We start from the raw sequence: 24,372 nt of genomic DNA, 5'->3' as shown, positions 1-24,372 counted from the left end.
AGCACACAAGGAGCAGCACCACGTAGGCGCACACTCGCGCCGCGGCGTAGAGAAGCCGCAGCAAGGCCGGAGGCACCTGGTCTCGGCCGTCGGTTCGCGTTATCGACGATGAGAATCCGCAGCGCAACCTCGGCAGCCGCCTTCTTGGCAAGAAGCGAAGCAAAGAGCACGAGGAAAATAAGGGGGAGGGGGGGACACAAGTGGAAAGAAAGGCAAAGCCGGGGCAAGTAAGCCATATCATCTGCTTAGCCGAAGAGGCCCCCAGCAAGGCAAGGAACCGCACGCTCGCCGGACCGCTCTATCAAAGGCGCTGCTGTATGCACCACACGCATTTCCGAAGAAGCGTGCAGCGGCCGGCCGCCAATGCCACGGCTGCGTCAACCGCAGACCGAACGCACTCGCCCGAATCGTTGAGTTCAATCAAACTGATCGACAGTGGATCGTGTGGTCGCCGCAGTGTAATAAGCACCATACTCATCAGCGTACATGCGAAGACCGTACGCATTGCGCAAGTTTCAAGTGCTGACAGTCGACGGAATGGCCCCACGGAATGCAGCTTCTGAAGTACACATGACTTATGCAGAAGAGACAACGGAGCTCAGCTAGTAGCCTAGATTGATCGCTATGAAACGATACTTTCCGAAATGCGTAAGCGAAGCGGCCAATCAGACGCCGCTTTAGTCGCTTATCGCGGTTCCACGGAGCTCACGTCATTGGCCAACCGGCCGAATGCAGCAGACCAATGGTATCGTCGCTACCTCGCAGACGGTATATTGCGAAACGAGGCTCCCATATCGCTGCACTGTTTTCGTAACAAAACGGCGAGTGCTCTACGCACGAAGCCGGCGGTACGCCTCAGCGCATTAAAAACGCTCCGTCGTCAGGAGAGGGCACTCTGCCTCCTCTCGGTTATACCTTTTTTTTTTGTGTATGTTCAATTCGAGAACCCGAAGGTGCACTTCGGCATGCTCTGACCAGAGCGCTCGCCGTTAGTCTGCGGCGTATACCGTTGCGCCACACAGGTGCGTGCGTGCGGCGCGTCCGTACGTGCGCGAGCAAAAGAAGGAGCGGCCAGTACATCCACCGTTTCTTCCCATTCGCTATACGCCGCCAGGCCTCCGCCGAGCGCTTATCAAAACACCTGACGCGCATTAGGCGGGCCGCAGCGCACCGATACCGAACGCCTCCTAGCAACCCTATGAAGCAAGCCAGACATCACTCGCTTGCGCAGTTACTTCTATTATAGCCCTACGTTCCATTTTATTTATTTTTTTCTTTTCTCTTTCATACCAGCCGCTAAGTTCGTGGCTCTAAAGGAGTTTTGTAGTTAGCAACTACTGTCGTGTGCAATACCACGAGATTTTTTTTTTTTTGTTGCGGCGAGCAGAGGCGAAAACGACGATCACTAATTCATGCCAGCTTACGACGGTAACTATTGGAAGAGACACGACGGGGCCTAGCTTGAGAACGGTCACGACGCTGGCAAAAGACGCAGCGACCAAAGCGGGTAACGGTAATGGTCTCTCTTCTTTATTTTTATGTTTCTTTCTTAATATTTCACCACCTTCAGACACCGCAGCACACCGGCAAACACCATTGGGAGCAAAGAATTCCGGGTGTTTCACGCGGAAAACGAAAAGACCCATTGCTGAGAACTACGAACCAAAATAGTGAAATTACATAACTGATTTGATTGATTGATTGATTGATATGTGAGGTTTAACGCCCCAAAACCACCATATGATTATGAGAGATGCCATAGTGGAGGGCTCTGGAAATTTCGACCACCTGGGGTTCTTTAACGTGCACCCAAGAAATTATATAACTTCTAGACGAAACTGAACGAAATACGGAGCGAATAAAGGTATTCATAAAAAGAAAAATGTACATACAAAATCCCCGCCATAAAACATAAAGTAAAAAATTATATAAAAAGCAACGCCTGAAACGAAATATAACGGAAGTGATTCTATTTTTACTCAACTTATGACAATACTTGGTGCGTTTTCAAAATGAAAACGAAAATAGCATACGCATAAGGGCTCTAAGAGAGAGAAAAAAAGCTCATAACTGAAGTACAGAAAATTCTGCCGGCGTGTATAAAGGCGCACACATGTTACTCTCTATATTGGCAATGAGACTGACGATAGTAAGAGAGGCTCGAGGAGAAAAATATGCATAGCAGTGGTATGAAAAAGTCGCGTTTTAAGAGTAATGGTTATGATCCAAGCTGATCTACAGTTTATCAATTGATTTAATGACATGGTGGAATGTGAAAAGAGAAATTAAAGCTACGTGCCTGTCAAGGAGAAAACAAGAGACCGAGTACATTTTTCTGACGTATACTGGTGATTCAAGGGACCCTGCAACGCTTTTTGAGCATGGTCTCAAAACACTGCCGATCGGTAGTAAAGGCGCCCGACAACGCGCGAGCCAAATAATATAGCGCAGCACGGGGCCTGCGATTCACAATAAATTATCAAAGTCGGCAATAAATAGCGTTTTCTTCTCTCGACAAATCACGGAAGACGCTCAAAAATCGCTCGTAAAAAGCCCATCTATCAGCCATTGCCTGGTTTGAACATGGCGCGCTCGGTCGTTACAGAGATAGCCGCGAGAAGCCGCGACTTGTCCACGCGTGCGCATGCGAGCGCACTGAAAAAGCCGCGCATTCGAAGAAAAAAAATATCAAGGTCACGAGCCCCACGTTGCGTTTTTCTTTGCCCCTGCCATTCCTCCCTTCTTAGCGTATAGCACTTTCGTCGGTACGAGAGAAGAGAGAATGCAACTGCAGCATGCGACAAATCTTTGTAACTTCACTCGCACTGGATGGATTCTTACAAACTTATGCGGCATTGAATTCGTGAGGCAATAAGCTCTTCCAGTGAATTCATGTCTTGGTAACTTAAAAAAAAAAACTCTTTCAGGGCACGGGGCCTGCGATTCACAATAAATTATCAAAGTCGGCAATAAATAGCGTTTTCTTCTCTCGACAAATCACGGAAGACGCTCAAAAATCGCTCGTAAAAAGCCCATCTATCAGCCATTGCCTGGTTTGAACATGGCGCGCTCGGTCGTTACAGAGATAGCCGCGAGAAGCCGCGACTTGTCCACGCGTGCGCATGCGAGCGCACTGAAAAAGCCGCGCATTCGAAGAAAAAAAATATCAAGGTCACGAGCCCCACGTTGCGTTTTTCTTTGCCCCTGCCATTCCTCCCTTCTTAGCGTATAGCACTTTCGTCGGTACGAGAGAAGAGAGAATGCAACTGCAGCATGCGACAAATCTTTGTAACTTCACTCGCACTGGACGGATTCTTACAAACTTATGCGGCATTGAATTCGTGAGGCAATAAGCTCTTCCAGTGAATTCATGTCTTGGTAACTTAAAAAAAACTCTTTCAGGGCACCTTTAAGAAGTTGAACAAATTCGAACTTGAAAGCTACTGCTCTCTTCTCGGTATCCCTGGTATACTAAAAAGATGTGCGCCACTGTGAGAGTGAATAACTGGACGCGTTGGTATTGCATGATTGAAAAAGAAAAAAAAACACCAGGCCGGCGAGGGATGCGCGGCACAGTCCCAACGTAAGCTGGAAGAGCGGCCTTTCAGAGCATTCTTTAAGATGCAATTCTTCGATGCTGCGGCTGACAGATGTGCAGAATAATACCTAAAGCTTTTGTTACGGGGCTGGAGCATTCGACGACCCACACGTTATGCAATTCGCATTGTGTGGTGCCTGGTTGTTCCTTCGATGTTCTAAAACACTTTATTAGTCATATTAACGCGATTCCTTCCCCGACATCAAGCCTGCCTGAGGCCATTTTGCAACGAAGTTTCAAGCACCGGCGTGCCTCTGTGGTAGAATTTATGGCCTGGCACGCAGGGGGCCCGGGTTCGAATCCCTTTGTGTCCTTGGTGTTTTTAGTTTGTTTCTCATTTTGTGCGATAGTGGTTACGGACACCGTTAGCGTCGGTGGCGGCGGCAGAGAACTACGGCGTACACGACCATCATTGTCATTTCATACCAACTTTTGCTGTAAAAAAATAAAGGCGGAAAGACGACAACGGACAAATAGGGGGGGAGGGGGTGACTGTGTGTGTGCGTGTGCGTGTCCCTTTCCGTCAATCGTCTTTTTTTGCGCCTTCTATTCCAAATCGTGTTTCAGTGTTTCTAAGACGTCGCAGCTATCACAATATGGAATGGTGGTCACATGAAGTGAACGCATGCGGCTTAAGTGAATGCGGCCTTGAGGTGAGGTCGAGTACTACGCTACCACTGCGTTTCATTGCACATCTACCAGTACGTCAGACGACACGAAATATACGCGTACATGCACCGTGTCTTTCTGAACCGTTAGAAAAAAAGAGAAGAGGTATAAAAGGAAAACAAGAAGTAGATCAAGCCTGGCCTGCAGTGTTCTTCCAGCGGCCACCAGCTCCCCGCGATTACAGCCGAAGCCGTCGGAGCTATCGTGTCATCTCGAACGTACAGGGCGCGGACGCGTCACTTGCTACGATGACCTACATCTTTGTTCGTTTTTGTTCGCATTTATTTCTACCCCACTGGAGAGAGCTGCCTCTGTAGTTTATTAGTTATTATCACGACGTCGAGAAACTCCCATGCATCTTTTGTTCCTACAAACCCGCGGATCAGCGTAGAGATGAGTGATACCCAAAGACAAAAAAAAAGAGGAAAAGTAGACCACGCAGGGCCAAAACAGCGAGGTAAAGAGGATAGAAAGGGGAGACTGCGAAGTCTGCCGCTCGAGGCCCTAGCTCCGGTCCGAGCATTCGATATCCGGCAGCACCTCCCGCGAGTCGACAAAGAGGATGAGGCTGTCTTTCGGGCCTCAAAAAGCTGTCAAGCCGCCGGAATCCACCACCGTCTTCAGTTCGCGCTGCCACTACTTTGTTCGCGGACGTTTCCTTTTGTTTATTGCATCGTTTACCCGGCTCTCCTTTTCCCTCTTACATGAGCTCGCATCCGTAGCTGGACCGGCCCTAGTAGTCCATCTTTATTTAAACTTTGCTTCAGCCGCTTATGGGAGAGTCTCTTGTTTCCCGGAGCCCTCTTTTTGTAGTCTAACGGCGTTGGCGGGATGACAACAACTGAAGTTTCTCTAGCCATCCGGCGTTCTCGCTTCCCACAATTTTTTTTTCTGTCTCCGCTCTTTGCTTTCCACTTACCGCGTCATTTCTTGCTTCCCACCTCATTTTAGCTTACAAACGCCCACTCTTTCTGCATTCGCCATGATCGAAATTTATCCGATGTCCATACGTCAGGCGCAGCGGGGCCTCATATAGGTTTCGGAAAATTCACCAGGTTGCATTCTCGCAGCAACGCGAGCATCAAGAAACGAAGAAGGAATCACAAAAGGAAGAAAGGAAGCGCAAGAAGAAAGGTAATCGCGAGGCACAAAGTAAGCAAACGACGAGACGACAATATCGAGTTTAAAATCGAGAGCGGCATCAAGATGGAGAGAGTAAAAGAAGGGGGACCGGGAATACCGGCAGCAGCAACCCGAAACGGTATTTTACATGGGGTTCGGCTTGCCAAGGCACGCGGGCGCTGGGCGGCAGGAAACAGACGACGATCGAACCGACTCCACGGCGGGCATTTATTTCGGCAACCTCTCCTCTTTATTTATAGGCCTCGGCATAGACTCGCATCGCGTTTCGCGAATTCAGAGGCTTCCGAAGGACGCGCAGAAAGGCTTTGCGAAGCCGAAAGTGCCGAATTCAAAGACAAGGGGGGGAAGCAAGGGATGAGCAAAAAGAGATGCACGGCGTTTCTGCCGCTAGAGCGCTGCAGAATGCACCCGATACAGTCGCCGAAGAGAGTCCCGTCTTTCAGTGGCGGGGGAGTATATACTGATGCTCGGTGAACAAAAAAGAGGCTTTGCGTGCTCGAAAGTCGCGCGGCTTTGTCGAAGACGCGAGCAGCGGGGGTATACGGTCTTTTTTCTTTTTCTTTTCTTCCTTTTGTACCATAGTCGTTCCTAATGCTGGTTACGATATTCGAATCAGCTGATGCGCACACATTGCGTTTTGAAACCACAAGGGACATATAATGCACGAACAGAGTCGTTTACGGCCTATTTCAGCTGCGGCTGTTGACAAGTTCAAAAAGACATAGCTACCTAAGATACGGCGCCACAAGCGCCTGAACGACAACCTTTCAAGACACGTTAATTTCAATCATATTTTTCGATTTTAGGAGCATTCATCAGCACGTCGTTATCAGTCTCCTACAAACTTGTTTTCGTGGCAATTCAAGAGGCAGTCAGTAGTGTCATCACTTTGCCTGCATGATGTATGTACGAACCATGATCATCAATCTGTAACAGGTAGATAGTATATCTTTTTCTACGCGTCTTAAAGAACTTTGTTGTTTCTATTTTCACTTACCCCCTCACCCCTAATGCGTAATTCCAACACGGACTCTGAAGTATCTTTGTAAATGAATAATTAGGTAAATAAATAAATAAATAAATAGTTCTCGAAAAATTTCAAAGGTCTCTGGACTTCTTCGGCCTGCCACACAATCTCAGCATATTCCACATGCTGCGCTTGAGAGGTGCCGCGATACTGTTGTACCATTTTTTGGTGTGGTCGCCACAGTTTGGGATCAAGGCCACGTTCGCAAGAGAGAAGTTAGGCTTTCGCCCAAGCAACGATTGCAACGATTGCAAGAGAGCATTCTTTTAAGGGCAAAGCCTTAGATGCCTAATAACACGAGAGCGTAACACGTCTCCGGCCTTAACACGAGTGGTGTTAATATCCCCATCTTTAGCTGGCGTCGCCATATGATGTAATCATGACGGCATAGTGACGTCAAACGTTTTGACGTCACTATGACGTCCCGTGATGAGGGCATTCTATTATATAAATTTGTTGGAGGTGAAGGCGGATATCATTTTGTCAATCACGGAGGCCACGGATAACCAGGTCAGGTACCTCCGATCTTAGAGGCAACCCGAAGTCGAGGTGCAGAAAGCTTTCAGACAGCGACATTGCAGAACCAATACACCGACTGAAAAAAAAAATTGTTTTTCGTCGTCCAGTCGTCTTAGGTGAGTGCATCAGACACCATGTGAATTTCACACGAGGCGCCGAAGAGAAACATGACGATAGATGAGGAATTTGCAAGAACAGTGTGGAGCCACTTATGGAACGCACTCGGTCGCATCAAGACGAAAAGAAATTAATGGAGAGCCGCACGCTGAAAAGCAGGGCAAGAAGTGACCCGTAGGTGACAAAAAAAAAAAAATATCCACGCAGTCAAGGTAAGGGGGGCGTATAACAGCTGCTGTTAAGCTCGAGCGCCCCCAAACACCCGTCCCTTTCATTCGCCAACGCGAACTATACAACCATCAGTGAATTAACCGAAGGCATACAGCCCGTGCTTGAATGCGTCGCGCTTTCACCCTTAAAAGTATCTACCTCCTTGTACGGATAACCGCATAATGTAAAACCTGACCTGACCTAACCTAAACGAACTCTGTAAGCGGAGTGTGGTACTACAAACGGCATTGTGGGCAGCCGGCCTTCAGTGAAGGGTAGGTGGCGCCGAGGGGTGAGTCTCCCCCACATAGGAGACGCGAAAGTACGTAAACTTTTTTTTTTCTTCTCATTAAGCGCAAATTTGGAAATGAAGTGCCCGGGGCTAGACAGACTCGCGCCATTGGATATTCGGGGAGCGAGAAATACGCATACGTAAGCTTCGAAGGGAGGCCCACACACTGCGCGATTATGCAGACAGCCTGCAAAGCGTCGTAATAAGCCGAGACCGAAGTTCATTTGCATACACGAGGGGGGGGGGGGGACTAGCAGCCATAGCAACGCGAAGGGTATCCTCCGGGAAGACAAGAACAAGAATATTGAGAACTAAGTTTGGAAATACGACGAAGAATGAGTGTAATGTTAAAGGAGTAAAGTTGGTAAATGAAGAATAGCGAGAAAAGCGATTCAAGGGCCGAGGAATGTTTTCAAGATCGAGAAGAGGTCCCTGCCTTACACGTTCTCTCTTCGCAGAGCCCAACCTTGAGAGGACAGAATTCGGCGAGAAGGGCGAAAAAAGAATTGCAGAACCAAAATGGTATATGAGAAAGAGGAATTATGCCCCGTAATCGCAGTCTTCCACATTTGATTGCCTGCTTTCTTCTAGGAATATTTTCTGCGGCGGTCTTCATGAACCGTAAAAAAGCGAGCGAGCGCAAGAAGACGAAAAAAACATTCAGGCATTTTTATAGGCACGCTTGTGAATTGCTTCAGGCGAACAAGTTTTTACGCGAGAGAAAAGTAAGCCGCCCTGAAATTCAAGAAGGAAAAGCATCGACAGATTCGAAAGATAAGTGCATTGCTTTTTTTTTCTTGCTTTTTTTTCCATAAGGGCGTAGTTCGTAGTCCTTTAGATAAGGGAGTCGAGAGTTGTCGCGGGGCACGTTTTAAGTTCTTTGCAACTATGTGGCAAACCTTTCGCAATGCGCGAACGTTAACCTCTCGAAAGCAGAAGACACGCCCAAAGAAAAGGTCCTTCGAAAATGATACTGTTCCGATCCATAAGAAGACTACCTCGAAACGTTCTTTTTTTTTCAGGCATGTGGGCCGAATAACCACGGTTCTGAAAAGCTTCATTTCCAAATATCATAGAGAAACCGAAAGAAAAAAATTTAAAACTTCAGCACATTCTTGCTACCCGTACCTGCGTGTAAGAGGAGCGACAACTAAAATCCTTCCAGGTAACTTTCCGAGTAATGAAAAGCAACCGCATGCATTCCCCAACTCTATTCTAATCCCAAAGATGCACAAAAGACCTCTGTAGGAGCCTAAGCGAGTTTAATTAATGTAGACTCTTTTGTGTGTGTGAGTGTGTGTGCTCCTTCATTTGTTTCATGACAGCGTTCGGGAACTTTACACTGCGTTATCACGAACTTATTTTTTAAACGTTCAACGCACGAGGAAGACCTCCCTAATTAGTCCTTGCTGTCCTTGCTAATCCCGGCACCACCAATCACGTTTGCCTAACACGAGCAGATTTGATTTTATGCACGTTAATCTATTACGATTTGTCACTCCGTATAACCCTCTGGCACCCTCAAATGCGTTTCTCAAAACTTAGTAGCCTCTCTCGCGATCTGCCCGCGCATCCCTGGGTGGCATACGCATGTATACTCTTGCCCCCCCCCCCCCCCCCCACCTCCTCCTAATCCGACTACAGATAGCAGTAGCCCTTGTGTGTTCTATAACCCACTCTATCGTCTTCTTAATCATTGTGAAACCTGTAATTTTCTGTTCCATGACTACCTTTACATTTGCGACGTAAACTATGTACTAAACACATACAACAGTGAAAAAACATTTTTCGGGCCTGTTTTCGGTATACAACCCAGAACAATTAGCGAAAAAAAGAGAACACCCAGTTTCTTATGTTACTGCCATAGCATGAGCAGAAACTAGTTTTCGCATTAGCTACGTGAGCATGTTTAGGACAAATTCTACAGCAGCGGCTATAGGATGCATACTAGAAACGCCCACAGGTGAAACGAATGAAGAAAAAAAAATATGCTAAAGTTATCTCTGCGTAGAATGCATTTCACGTCTTCAAACCACATCGAAGTACACTCGTGAACACGACGTATATAGCGTTACGACACCTCAGCTGTTTCTTTCACCGTGCAGCACAACAGAAGGAAATGCGGCAAAACAACGGCGCACATAGCGAAACCAAACGTGAGGCGTAAAACATATGCGCCATGCAGAGAATGTGCGCACTCCGATACGCACACAACGCAGAGAGGCTGAATAAGCGAGCAGATATGAGGCGTGAACTACACACCGCACAAGACGCGCCACCAACATACCATAGAGAAAGATACATTTCTCTATGAACATACTAGTACAACCATGTGTACGGCACGAAAGGTTTAAGCAATCCTACAACCACGGTGATGGAGCTTTAGGAATATGTGCCTGAAGAGATAGGCGGACAGCGAAATAATACTGCTCTCGCACACGCCATCGTCTTTTACTCTTGACACTATTATTTTATCGCAGACATAAAAGAACTAGATGCAATGAAAACTGCATACGAATGCGACACGCTCGATTCTCCCAGCCAAGAAAAAAAATGAGAGGGAGGGTAATTTAGGGAGAAGAAAAGTGAAGGGCGTAACCCGAAATAGGCACGGCGTCTTTCTCTGCAAGAGCACGCCAACCTTGGCGACTCCTCTGTCTACATTACAAAACGTACAGCGTGCAGCCAGGGCGAGTCCAAAAAACCTACGACAAGGGAAGAACGATCCGCTTTAATTTGGAAACGTCAGATTTTCTCGTTTTCGTGGTGCTCCTTCTGAGTCGGCGCGACATTAATACGAAGCTAAGGCAGTCCGTCTCACTTGAATCTCGGAGTTTTTTTTTCTACCTTTCGTTTTTCTCCCCATTTGGGAAGAGAGGAAGAGGTGGCACATAATAGAACCGTGTCGCTAAGATGGCAGCGTTCCCCTTTTCAAACGAACGCAAAGAGGCACGCAACGCACGCGAGACTACGAGGCGAACTCTTGCAGAACGACCAGTGGCGTGCACGATGTGATGTTTCATTCGTAGCATTTTTGCATCACTGTTTATTTCTTACTCTTCGCCTCAACTATTTCCTTTTCCATTTTTCTGTCGCTATTCACACAGGGAGTCAGGTTGTGGAACATAAGAAAACACAGAAGTCTGTTCCCGACTGGTTGTCGAGGGTGAAACCCTTGAAAGCTCCCAAGGAATGTTAAAATTGATGTCTATTCAGTAGAACTTCGGCTACTTGTTGTCTTGACCTCTATTGTGCATACACGTGTACAGGTAAAAAAAAATAAAAAAATATATATCATAGTTGAAAAAACTGGAATAAAAGGAAAAATCTGGCACGCTGCGGGCACGTAGCAAGTAGGCAGAATAACCGTCTTTCATTAAAGGCAACTGACTGAATTCCAAGGGAAGAAGAACGCGCGAAGTGGACACAGAAGGTTAGATGGCCTGATTAAGTTAGCGGGGACAACATGTGAAGCAGCAACCACATAGCCGCTTTGATTGGCAGAACATGGGAGAGGCTTTTACCCTGCAGTGGGCGTAGTCAGGAGAACGATGATGATGATAAATGATGATTCGCTGTACTTTCCAAGCGAAGCTTGCTATCTGTCATACTTCGGTGGAAGCGTCGTACGCGAGAAACCCGGCGCCGGCCAGCGTGCAGGAATGCGGCCCTCAAAGAAGCACCGGTCATCACAGGCGTATCTGTACGCGGCGTTTTGCAACAACTGATGCTCCGTCGATCGCAGGCTCGTCGGCGATCGTCCGTTATCGATATGGCGATCTGATATCTTATCGAGGTCGCTTGTCGTTTCACGCTGAAAACATTTTACCATTGCCCGTATGCGAACGCATGACCCGCATTGTTGCTTATGGCAACTAAAGTGTCGTGCTGCTAAGCACGTCAATCAAGGTCCCATTCAGAGCAACGAGAAGCGAAGCAGTTGGGAGGGAGAATTGTGAAATGCGAAAATAGACAGAAAGGAAAACGGCAGGCACGTCCCCTTCCCTCTTTTGTTTTTCGAAAGGAAAACAACACATGATTTTTTTCCTCTCGCTATTCGCTTTTCTTACGACTATTCATTACAATCTCAAACACCCATACCGGTATCACACAGGAACTTCAGATCGCGAACGGGTTCGATCGGTTTCAAGAAGATCGCGATCTGCGCATCGCGAGCTTGGTCCGTAATCACGATTTGGCTGATGTCCACGCCAAAGTCGGTCCGGATTATAGACTGTACCACGTAGTTGTGGCCCCCTTTTCATCGCGATCAAAAAGGCCGATCTGGATCGTGCCTAATCGCGATCGAAAGCACTCGTGTCACGCCGGTATAAGAGCGAGAGAACAGAACACAAAGCTTGCATACAATAAAATGGAAAGCGCGAAGTATTCGATGCACGCGAGCAAGCCGTCAGGTTAGCGCTCATTCTCGAGCTAGGGCGTGGTAATGGATGGTTAAAAGTTTTAACTATCCGCTACAGGCACGTGTACAACCTTCTTCAACTGTCTTACATGCAAACGAATTCTCGGTGTGTAGCTCCTTGTTTGCACAAGCGCCTTCTTGCGTGCGCTTTGTTTTGCCTGGGTGGTAATCACGATTTCAGTAAGCCGACGCGTGTAGGTTAACGACGTTTACTCAGTGTTCATTCACTTCAGTATCTTCGATCCGACAGGCTTCTTGCTGTACTCTAGAGGTTTGTTAAAAGGCCGCGTATTTTATGAACGCAAACGCACGTACGTATTACAAGCTCTGTTATAAACAGCAAAGAAACAGAAAATGAAAACGACCAAGCTTGCGTGTGCATTTTAATTTCATGCTGCCATGTTTTTTTTCGTTTTTTTTCACTTTTTTAGTAGAAGCTACTTCTGAAGTAATTTCTGCTAACAGTCTCCACACTTAAAATTCAGTCGTCAAAGACAATTGTGCCATGAGCCAAAGCCCGTATCCCTAAAAACGTGTTAGCCTAAAAAGTTTCGGAAACGAATGTTTCAAATACTAACGATACGGGGCATATAAGTAAAGCCGGCTGACCACGGACAAAACGTACTTACAGAAGAGAAGTTTCGTGAATATGGCCCAAAGACCACTCCGTACAAGAGAAGTGTACTCTATAACCAAATATGTGATGATTTCACGACAGACTTTTAAAAAACACGAGTGCCAAGCTCAATCTTTACACGTTTCGCGTTTAGCACACAAATGCAAGCGACCCACACGCCGCTTCGTTATCGCAAGGGAAGTTATGATTCGGTCGAAAGTTAGACGCGCAAAGCACTAGCGGGTTAATGGTTAGCTCTAACAATACGTTATCTACCAGTAAGTCAACAAGCAAAAGCGATACGCAAGACAGACGTCCTAGCGTAGGCAGAGATAGCGGCGTGTCAGTAATTGTTATAGGCCACGAGAGGAAACACGGGTGCAGGGCACGCCGATCGGAATCGTAAGAGCGTGAAAGAGTATAGCCACAGTTATACACAGGACGCGTCGATATGGACGCAAGGCCAGCCAATAACATGAAGCAATTATGATCTTTCGTCGAAACGCTCGATCGCAAAGACTGCATCGGATGCCGCAGAGTGCACGCGCACGCAGAAGGCGTGGCGAGCCGAACGAGGCAAGGAAAAATTAGGGAAGATATAACGGTCAGCCACTCAGGTCATGCCATCCTGGGGCCGGTCACGGCGGGTCGTCAAGCCCGATACACAAGACGGGGCCGAGGGATCATGAAAAAGGGGAGCCCGCAAAGCACCCACGAAGAAGGTGAAGACAAAAGGAGGAGAAAGAACGAAAAGGACGCCGAAAGTGGATGGCGTCGTCTTCGTCGTGAGGCCGAGAGATCTGAGGGGGGGGGGGGGGGGCGTCGGTGGCTGCTCGATAAACTCTTCATTAGGTCCTCTTGGTCCGGCCCATTCCATTACTCGGCGGCGACGACGTCGAGGTCTTAAGTCTCTCGCCTGTCGCCAGTCCGCGGAAGCCATCAGTGCTCGCGATACGTCAGTACATATAAGAAGGTCATCATCGAGAAGAGCCGATTTGCGTGACGCTTGTGCTCCGCGACCGTTGGCTACACAGAGCGGCGGCCGCCAGTTAATGGGAGCACCTTTCCCCCATCCCGTCTACCAGCACGGGACGTTTTTATTGTTTTCTTCCCAGCTGTCCATATATACGTGGCGACGAGGTATACCGCCCCTTCGAGTTAGCCTCCCGGCGGAAACGGCCTTGCAATACCTTTTCTGTCTTGAAAATAACGGTGCCGAGACGGGTATCTTTTAGCGGATGTGATGAACACGCCTCTGGGATTGCGGACGCGGCGGCTCGAGCTAGCGGAATATTTTCTCCCTTCCATCTCTCTGCTTCAATCTCCCTGAAATCAGAACGTTGATGATTTCAGGCAAGCCGACGAAGGGCACGCTCCTACAATAGTCGCTTGTTAAAAAGAGGTGAAGTTGATCACCTCTGACGAAATATCTCACTTTCCAAAACGCGGCTAATGGAGCACAAGGGATGAACACAGCTGCTGTTACAGCTGGTCGCCGCTCCGAGTGAACTACGATACGTTTGGCACTTCGTGACGAGGAGAAAGTTGTACGTAACTAGTTCAAGCTAATTATCTCTGCATTTATGGTCAACGTATGATGTATGTAAACAGCCAGGCAGCAAGAAAGAGCATAAGACTATTTACTGGACAGGTTGGCTCAGTTCAGGAAACTAAGAAATCCAAGATGCAGTAGATGGAGTTGAATAACAGGCACTGGCGACTCCAGAAGAAAGCGTAAGTGGCCACGTCTGTATTCCCCAATCATAACAAGTTTGTGTCAAGTCTAATAATAATTACTGACGTTCAACGTCTAAAAACCACGATATAATAACGCGTGGGACGACATAGTGGAAGGCCGTGGAAATATTAGGCATCTGAAGTTCTTTAATGCGAGCTTAAATCAAAGCGCACGGGTTCCCAGCATGTCGTCTTCGTGGAAATGAGGTCACCGCGGCGGGGATAAGACCCCGCGACTTTCTGGGCAACACTAGAGCAAGGCCTGTTCAAGTCCCACTTTTCTCGAGAAGCATCGCGGCCTCGCAAATTATCGACACGTGGCTTCAAACAGACGCGCGTTCGAAGCAATCTCGCGCCCGTCGTGCACGCTGTCTCGACAAAGGCGATCAGGCGCAGCGCACACTAACACAAGCACAGAAGGCCGTGCACTGATCACGAAAACACTGCTCACCTGAGGGACAAGAGGTAGGCCTGGCTGGCGGCACTGGGACGGGAGTGGTACGTGGACGACGGAGAGCGAGGCCACGACGACAGCCTCGACGACGACAACGGCGAGGAGCACGGCGCCGCCACCGGAACGGTTTTTCGCCGGGCGCAATATGCGCGCCGTCCCTAATGGACGACGGGATGCGGCGCGATAAACATCCGGGTCGGGACGATGAGCGCACCTTGTTGGGCCGCTCGGGCAAGCGGAGGATCCGCGAATAACACTGGTGCAACGGTGCGCTCGATTAATTGCTCGGGGCCCCGAGAGGAAGGAGGGGGAAGCGGGGAACCAGCCACACACAGAGGGAGAGAAAAGCGGAGAGCCTGAGCTCGCGCGCGCGCCCAGGCTTCGACGCCAGCAGCGCCTTCTTGCAGGCAGAAGCCGGGGCCGCGGCCAGAACAATGGTTGAAAATAGCAGCAGCAGAAGCGAATCCCCTCGCTCCACCACAACTATAGTGAACTATAACCACAACCAACGCGTCTGGCAGTGAATGCGGCGGCGGCAGCGACGATGAAGTCATCTCTCCCTCCTCTTCTCGGAGAGCTCCGAACCCGTTCCGTACCAATCTTCGGAACCGTCCTCCCCTGCGCAGCGCTTCAACCCTTCCCCCGGAGTCGCCCTGGCCGCGCTCTATAGCCGTGCCCGTTCTTCCAACGCCGCGTCGCAACTATTTTCGACTCCAGAGGAGCCGGCACCTGCGCGTCTGCACCGCTCCCGATGCGGCTGCTGCGGCGGTGGAGGAGGCGGTGGCTGCTGACGGTTGTTCCCTGCCGGTCGAGAGGGTCCGCCCGGAAGAAGCCAAGAAATTTGCGAACCAGCACCCGCCCAGGTATAGCTGTGTGAGCACGTTGGGGCGTCGTATGGCGATGGGGTGAGCTGCATGAGCGACTGCCAATTTGCGGCGTCGGTGCGTGTTTAGAAGAGGTACACACACGCGGCATCAGACGCGTGAATGAGACGGAGCTTCTGGTTTGCGATTGGCAAGAGTTTGCAAGCTCCGACAGACTGCCCTACGTTAGCGTTACCACTGTTTATCTAGCTTGTGCCACAACTCAACGCCTATACCAAGCAATGGTAGTCGTGCTCACAACGTGGAAAACACCAGTGATCCGAGCCCGAGGCGGAAATGCAGCTGCTCGTTAACTAGTTGCCCGGTCTGGTGCGTATACTACGAGAGAAGCGTTCGTCGCCTGGATAGTTATTCGAAAAATCCTTTCTGTGTTATCTCACTTAGCGTTGGTGAGAGACGATATATGACCGAGAAACGCCATATATACGCCTTCTCAGTTTCACTGCACATTTCTCATAAGGCCGTATGACACATATTCAATAACCTTGTAGGTATACTTCGTCCGGAGAGATAATATGACGTCAAGTACACGCATCGCATAGCTGCCGATCGGGTTAAAAAAGCTTGGGTCAGAGGCGACAAAGAAACGGGGACGATAGACTAGACTTTTTGATTCTTAAGGGCCACCAACTTAAACCTGGCCACCATCGAAAATGAATACGCCGAAAGTTGAACGCACGCGCTCGAGCTTAGCAAAACTCAAGGTGTTTGTACTAAGCTGCACGGCCTGCTAACCTACATTAGCGGGTGAGCTTTCGAAGACTCTGTTCGTTATCTGCCGCGAATACAACAAGCACTCGTCAAATGCGAAAGAATATAAGCACGGCCACTGAATGAAAAACCACATCCAGCTGCTGTGACCGTAGTAACCATTCTAAAGCACTTGAGCATCGCCGGACCCGTTTACTCCCGTGCAGCGAATATAATGCCTAGGGTAATGCAGTGCCTGGAGTAAACGTATGAGTGAAAATTAAATATGCCGACAATAACTTCCAAATATTACTAGTGAAATCAACTGACTACCTAGCGCGCCCAAATTTGCTTAAAGTGAATACGCGCCTGACCAATTACAGTCCATAGACAAAACCTTGGCCTCGTTCGCAAACAAAAGCTACTGAATAAAGTAATAAAAAACGACAGGATGAATTGTTACAGGAAAAGCAGTCGCAGCCATAAGGAAGAACGCTTCTCCAAACATAAGCTCCAGTGAATTTTCTGATTACAATTTTTTTTAATATTGCAACAAGGTCCTTGCTTCGTCGAAAGCTTTTAACGACTTAACAACTATATCTCTTTATAAAGGATGGGGGACCGACAACACAGCTCGTAAGGACGGTAATTTCAATTTCCATGACTCCACAACAAGAGAAGCGAAAATAACGATCAAGAAACACCGAGGCGGCCCTGCACCACTCTTCTCTAATGCTTTGCATCCAAAATGGGTACGTACGTTCCCCTTCAGACACGTTGCCTCTTCAATCACCCGAGGCAGACAGAAGTGGCAGCGCGCTCTCACGTCGGCACATAGAGCTCCTACAGAGATTAAAGTCTTCTCCACTTCCACAATAAATTCCCGAAAGATTACACCTTTCGCTTGCGTATCGACCACGGACGCCGTGTTCAGGTGCATTCTAGAGGCTCGAAAAGCATCCCCGGAAAGCTTAGCGTACGTGGTAGTATGACGCACAAGAAGAAAAAAGTTTAGGACGTACGCAGTTCACGGAAGAACTGAACGTCTTAGTGAAAAAGAGAGAGAGACGAAACAAAGGCATAGCTGTACTCAAAGGGCCTCCCGAAGGCAGACCGTGCTGTTGCGGCACGTCTACCGCACGCTACAGAGTGTTTACAGCAGGCAAGCTAGCTTCGCCTACGAGGTAAAGACATAAAGGAAACGAACGCGCGAAGCTGGAAGTGTTTGGGAAGATGGCTTCAGCGTTATAGAAGCACAGACGAGGAACGAGAGCGAAAAAGAAGATAAAAGCGAGATTGAAGCCGCGAGGAGCCGTGCGTGTTCGGATTTCGAGCTAAAAGCCATTCTTCAATCTTCCCTTTCCGACTCGCGCGTACTTGCCGTAGAAGGCCCCACCATCGCCGCTAGTGGAAGAAAATAAAAGACACGGCGAGTCAGCGATTGGGAGGGGGGCCATACGCTGCACGCATCCAATTCCTGCAGCGCCAAGCCACGCATTCGGACGCACTTAGGGAGATTCGGCAACACCACCGACTCGATAAAGTAGACAGGGGTGCCCGTATGGGAAGGCGAAACAAATCGTCCACGTCCCACAAAGAATAGAATAACCGGGGAGGCGGTCTCCATCGGAACGCAGCAATAACGGCGGAGCGTCAGATCTCCCGCAACAAAGCCTCACCCCCACTCCCCCGGTCCCCTTACCACCACCGTGGCTGGCTGCGCAGTGCGTTTTCCCCGCACTGCAGGCCAGCGAAGCCCTCCCCAAAAGCAGCCAAACAACGCCGTCCTGGTTCGGCCTCCTCCCGGACGGTACACGTCCACGCGAGCGACACGAAAATCTGGAGCGCGCGAGCACGCATGTATAATACATCGTTTCGGGAACGATAAGCATCTTTCATGCACGCCCGTTTAGACCGTCCGCGCGCGCGGCCCGACAGGGCAAGAGAAAGAAAGCGCGTGGTTCGGAAAGAAGCCGCGTATGGGCAAAGAAGGAAAGGTAATCCCGCCGTAGTAATCCCCTCAGGCCGCTCTGCGGCCTCTCTGTACTTGCATACCTCGAGTAGCCGCCATTTTCTGTGTCGTTCGCTTTTCTTCGCCCGACGTCGCGCGCGCGTTCAAGTCCCATACGTTTCTCATCCGCGGCTCGGTGGTGGATTATTTATTGACGTACTAGTCCCGAAAAACAAAAACAACTAGACAAGGGAAGGAAGAGCAGAAGAGGCGCGCGCACGCTCTCGCCTTTTCGAACGCAAGATCGAACTCTCCGCGCCTGCAGAAGTGGTCGTTGCGGATGGAGCAGCGAAGTCCGCAACGAAGATCCCATATATTTACAGCTGCGACAGTTCCCCGCAGCACCGTCTGTGGGTTACAAAGAGATTCTCTGCGAATCAGCGTGAAAGCATTACCGCCATGACGTGATCCAGCCGCTCGTAACGACCACAGCGGCACAAGAATAAGAAGTCATAATAATGTAAACGTTACATACGGGTAACAAAAAGTAGTCGTCGCGTAGTGTAGCACTCCTCCTTTTTTAAACGAACGACTGTTAACTGTTAATTGCGTAGTCAGCATGTTAAATCAAACCCAGCTCGAAGCACAGGTACATTTATGCGTTTGATGGCTTGGCCACATCTTCCGGCAGGTATATCTTAGAGAAAAAAAAAGGGAAGAATACATGGTTTCAGGCCGCGGCGATCGTATTTCGATGGAAGCGATGTGAGATTTCCGTGCACCTTAAGAAACACCGGTTGGTCTGTGTAATCATATCGTGGTTTTGGCACGTAAAAGCCCGGATATTATTAGTCCTTTAACAAGGTAACGTAATCATTCGACTGGTCAATTCGCTACGCTGTGCTTTCAGCGAAGCGCCTATGTGATAATGTAGATCGTCTCGATCAACCTACTCTTGAACAAGAAGTTGCATGCGTTTACCTGGAAGTATAACGATTTGATTATATCAAAGACTTTCTACAGCGTAAAACTGATGATTAACTTTGACAATACGGCGTCTTCAACGGGCACCCAAGCCTAAGTACACCGTCATTTGTTTGTTTGTTTTTTTGCTTTTAACCCAACCCTTAACGCGGAAAGTACCGCCGACATGAAAGCAGGTACCTCCAAGAAAAGTTTCGAAGAGCCATATTCGAAATCGCGGGTGATCAACACAGGTTACAACTTTTCCGTACATTGCACCATTTTTGCTTTCTTGTCCTACGCCCACCGGTCCATTTTACTGCTATCGTACTTTTCTCATTGATCTAGAGGAACATCGCACGTGAACGACGCAGAATACATTGAGGTTTAAACCACGCACTCCCCTGCAATTATATTGACATACACATTAAAAGTAAAATCGCAGTTTACTTAACACTTCCTTCATCGTTTCGCGATAAGGATTAAGAAAGCACATTCCACTGGACAAACCACCGCTGTATTACTGCGAAAGAATACTAAACGACACACGTGAGGTTTGAATTCCGAAACTAAGTGTATAGAACCACGGGAGAGCCGTGTACTACCAAAGATGTGCTGCGAGCACACTGCAGCAACTGCACGCAACTTGCGCACTAAATCTGTACATCCACGCCGATGGTTCTTCGACAGGCCGGCTCACTGTAAGCGCAAGAGAGTAGGCAACGTGAACAAAGAAAGTAACTCGCAAAAAAACAAACGCAGAACAATAAAGTAGCAAGACGAGACGGAAGGAAAAACGAATGGGGAGATGAGGAAGGGGTGCTGCAATGCTTTCTCATCGCTCTGCTCCTCCAAATAAAAAAAGAATAGAAAGGGCTGAGCATGTGGCGGTTGCCAGAGAATGGGGGGCGCATCTGCTCCGCGGCTCACTCACTCCCACAGCGTCCTTCCTCTCCCCGCATCCTCTGCTGCCTTTCTTTTCTTTTCCTTTCCCTTCTCTCGACCTGGACGCCCAGTACATTTGTTTACAATGGAGCCGGTGTTTGGCAGCATCGGCCGGCCGGTATCATTTGTCTGCGCGGCTATTTCCGAGTGCGCTCTGCCGTCGTTCATCGCTGCCGCCGCTAAAAGCGAGCATTAGTCAATCCACCTTTGGAGTCGAACGAAAAGTCCATATCTCAGACATCCCCCGCGTTCCTTACCTATAACCCCTTCCGAATTTGGCCGGAGACGAAGCTGATTCTCCCTCACTCAGTGACGGGAAACTGAGCAAAGAGGAGAGAGAGAGAGAGAGAGAGAGAGAGAACAACTCAAGAGGAAAACGGACAGTGAGAAAACGTTCACTCTCACTTCTTATCGAACAGCAAGCACCTACGCCAGTACGAGAATTCCCATCGATAAGCGCGGTTCCAAGTGCGCGAAAGTATCGATACAATTTTTTCTTCGTAATTTCCTAAAGTTTTGCGGCGCTCTCTTTAGAAAGGTACCGAAGGTATCCGAGAATGCTTGCCAACGGTTCGCACGTTAGTCGAGGAATTTCTCGCCCGCATGGGGAGCACAACGCGTGCTTCCGTAATTAATGACGACTGGTGGACGTCTCGGGGTGGAAATGTTCCGGCTCTTCGCCCATCATCATTCACCGCTGAATACGAGCGCGCACTTCCCGAAGCTCATCGAAAACGCTCGCGGCTGTTCAACGGTTTCACTTCGAAGTGGCGAGCCAGCTCTTCCGAGGCACACGAGAGCCGCGCGCGCTAATCTCGCTAGCAACTTTTGAGCGGAGAAATATACTGCGGGATAACTCTCCTCTCGAGAGTCCACCCGGCGGATATTCTCAAACACGCGGCACTTCGTATGGATTCGACATGCCAGGCGAAACGAATAGTCGTGAAGGTTTAATGGAGAAAAAGAGTCCGCAATTTGACAGTGCGTTAAAAATGGTGAAAGAATATTCACATTTTCTGCTGCTGAACAATTTTTTTTGTAGCGAAGAAATACGGGAGTAAGAAGAATGACAACACACACACACACACACACACACACACGCACGCACGCACACGCGCGCGCGCGTGTGTGTGTGTGTGTGTGTGTGTGTGTGTGTGTGTGTGTGTGTGTGTGTGTGCGCGCACGCGCGCGCGCGCGCGCGAGCTTGCTCCTTCACACGCCCAATGATATCTCTAAGACGGCTTTCTAGCGCATCACAAGTGTCGTACAGGCAAAGCACGCTTTACAGGCTCACTTATGTGATTAAGAGGAAACCGTTCTAGGAACTGACAATACTAGTGGCGGCACTACACCTCAGGCCGGCATGGATTTCTCTAATCGTATGCCGATTGATTGATATTTCGGGTTTAACGCCCCAAAAACCACCATATGATCATGAGAGACGCCGTAGTAGAGGGCTCCAGAAATTTTGACCACCGGGAGTTCTTTCTTTAGGGTGCCCTCAAATCTGCGCAAATGGGCCTACAGCATTTTCGCCTCCGCCAGAAATGGAACCGCCGAAGACTCGTATGTCGATAAAACGCAAGAAGTAGACAGCAGGACACGTTTTGATACCGAATCACAATCTGGAAGCGTTTCTTTCTTTCATTACTTGGATCAGAGTGTCATCAAAACCTCGCGCCGATGGGGGCCTCGATTGGCCACGTCTTGTTGCGGTGGACAATCGCGTCGATCACGCTGGCGCAAAAAAACACCTGGGTTACGCACTCTAAGGCAGCAACAATGCTATGAAGCTCTAAAATTTTGTACAATTGTGGTTTTGTAATGTGTACGTAAATCTGAAAATTTAGTGCTCTCAGATATAACCGTCACTCAAATTCGGCGACCGTAGTTGCCGAGTCATTGATCTCTGCAGCATGACACCTTGCTTACCAGGCTATCCCGCCGGGTGTAGGCCCATATGATCCTTGACGCTCACAAAGGGACGAATAACTCGTATGCACTTGTCCTGAAAATTTCAGCGCCATATATTAGTTTAAGAGTTTTTATCTTCCAGTGTCAGACTTCCATATCACTCACAATAACAGTATCACACAGGCGGGTCATGGGAAGCTCCAGACGGTTTACGGTAGTTTTCATTTATAGATAAGATTTCACATGCGGAAGATCGAGATTCCACGCAACAGTTTACTGAACTGCCTCCTGTGTATGCCATTTATTCTCACTAAATCATTCCCTATTTCTAGCTCGCTCGCTCACTTTCTCTCTCTGTCTCACTCACACACTCACTTACGTCAGAAAGTAAACCTCGTCAGTCAAGAAAGCAAAGAGGACAGAGGCGGCTCTCCCAGGCATCAGCAGTGGCAACACGTTATTGCTGCTTCAATTAGCGGTGTACTACTATCGCGACCGTTGCTTCATCTTCCGCAGTGGACACCGCTTAATACCGATAGAAGTGACGTGCGCGGTGCAGGTGCATTTCTAGCGAGACGCGCGGTGCAAAGTGACGTCGAAAAGGGGAACGAGGTTCCCAGGGGAACGGCTTGGGACGCTAGATGCCACGCGCGTCCCCAGGGATGACGCGGCGAGCGCTGACGGACCGCTCGACAAGCGACAACCGAGACGCTGCAGCGGTAGCCAGGCACCAGGAGGACCGGCGTGCTGGCAGCGAGCAAGGAAAGTCGCGCCTGACATCCCTGAGAGTGAGGGAGGGAAACAGCATCGACGTTGTGTAAGCCCCATCGCGGCAGTGGCTTCACCCTAGCCGAGACGAATTTAACGGACGGCCACGCGCTCGGGTGCCGACGCCCACCGACGCTTTGTTTTTCGCGCCCACAGTGTGACGCGCTGACGCGCCGGATGCGAGACTGGAAAGGAGACGAAGCGCCAGTGCTTCGCATTGGGCACGCATAACGCTGAAATCCGTTGTTTTACGTTGACGCCCACTAAGAGAGCTACACTGTAAAAGGCTAGCGCCGTTGGATGTGCTAGCCTACGTATCACTGTCGTCGTCATGACAGCATCGATAAACCAGCGCAAAATTAGTTTGGTAAATTCTTAGCAATTTTACGGCGTGAAAAGCAAAGCGCTTCATTTCAACGGACTGCGTTGGTGGAACGTTTCTCTCTGTTCAAATTACCCGCCTACACTTGAGATTCATGCGCCATAAACGACGTTATGACATCGACAACATTTTCATATGTGTGCCGTTACTATAAAAAAGGTTCTCGAAACTTGCTAACTTGTATGTCTGCCTTGACTAAATCCCGCTATGTAGTCATTAAACATTGAGCAATCAAGAGCAGACGCCGCATAGCAGCAAGAGTACACGCTGCATAGACCTCGCATTCCGACATGCAAGTTGTAGCTCAAGTTGAAGCGTAGATTTGGCCGGTCCTATATTTAGAGTCTTCAAGTGCAGTCCCCACATGAGCACTTATCACAAAGCTGGCACGTGTCAAAGTGTATTCGGGTAGAGCGAATCGCTAGCACATGTGACGAACAAAGGGTAAGAGTTGGGAATCACGTGCAAACAGAAAGAGAGAGAGAACTCTTTATTGAAAGACAGAGAATATATCCGACGTGTGTAAACCACTAACTTGCCACTCTGGCTGGAGAAAGGGACTGAACGACGGAAAGACATAAATAAAATGTAAAACGTTTAAGTGGAATAAAGAGAAAGCAATTATACACACTGAGTTCTTTGTCTCTTGGGTGAAGACATGTGGTGACAGAACGACTTCTTAAATTATGTCAAAGTGCAAAAAAAAAAATGACAATCCACTTGGGTATGCCGTTATGCATTATGCGGGCGTATTGCTTCAAGAAGCAAGTCGGCATAGCTTGTGACGAGGCTGTAGATTTACTCTCTCTTCAAAAGACTTGTCCGAACGGAACAAGAGTCGATACGAAAGCATACCCGAGATACTTAAATAAGCTTTCGCAGGGTGGTTTCAACTAGCGTGTGAGAAAAACGAAAGAAATAAGAAAAAAGATCGGGCAACCCGACACAGCACACCTATTTAAGAAACTGACCCACTGTAAGGCTTTCCTTTATTTTGTAGCAATGTTTTCCAAAGAGCAAGCAAGTCACCTAATTATCGCTAGAGTTACATGAGGTGCATACGCAATGTG

At 48.8% G+C, this 24,372-nt stretch overlaps 1 protein-coding gene across 8 annotated transcripts in view; it reads right to left on the bottom strand.

Annotated features, from left to right (window-relative positions):
- The window catches only part of LOC119172413 (poly(rC)-binding protein mub), a 170,198-nt gene that overhangs the window by 133,693 nt on the left and 12,133 nt on the right, over nucleotides 1–24,372 (bottom strand). For 6 of the 8 annotated variants that reach the window (XM_075893759.1, XM_075893760.1, XM_075893753.1 and 3 more), the window contains exon 1: nucleotides 14,803–14,941. The exons of 1 other annotated variant lie outside the window; for it this stretch is intronic. The gene's annotated coding sequence lies outside the window, so the exon portion shown is untranslated. Of the gene's footprint in view, nucleotides 1–14,802; nucleotides 14,942–24,372 lie in introns of those variants that run through there. One more of the 8 variants, XM_075893758.1, reaches the window with a different exon arrangement.

Source organism: Rhipicephalus microplus, chromosome 4, assembly GCF_043290135.1.
Source record: "Rhipicephalus microplus isolate Deutch F79 chromosome 4, USDA_Rmic, whole genome shotgun sequence".
Lineage (NCBI taxonomy): Eukaryota > Metazoa > Arthropoda > Arachnida > Ixodida > Ixodidae > Rhipicephalus > Rhipicephalus microplus.
The sequence above is the reverse complement of the archived record's forward strand: the minus strand, read 5'-3'. Positions and strand labels throughout refer to the sequence as shown.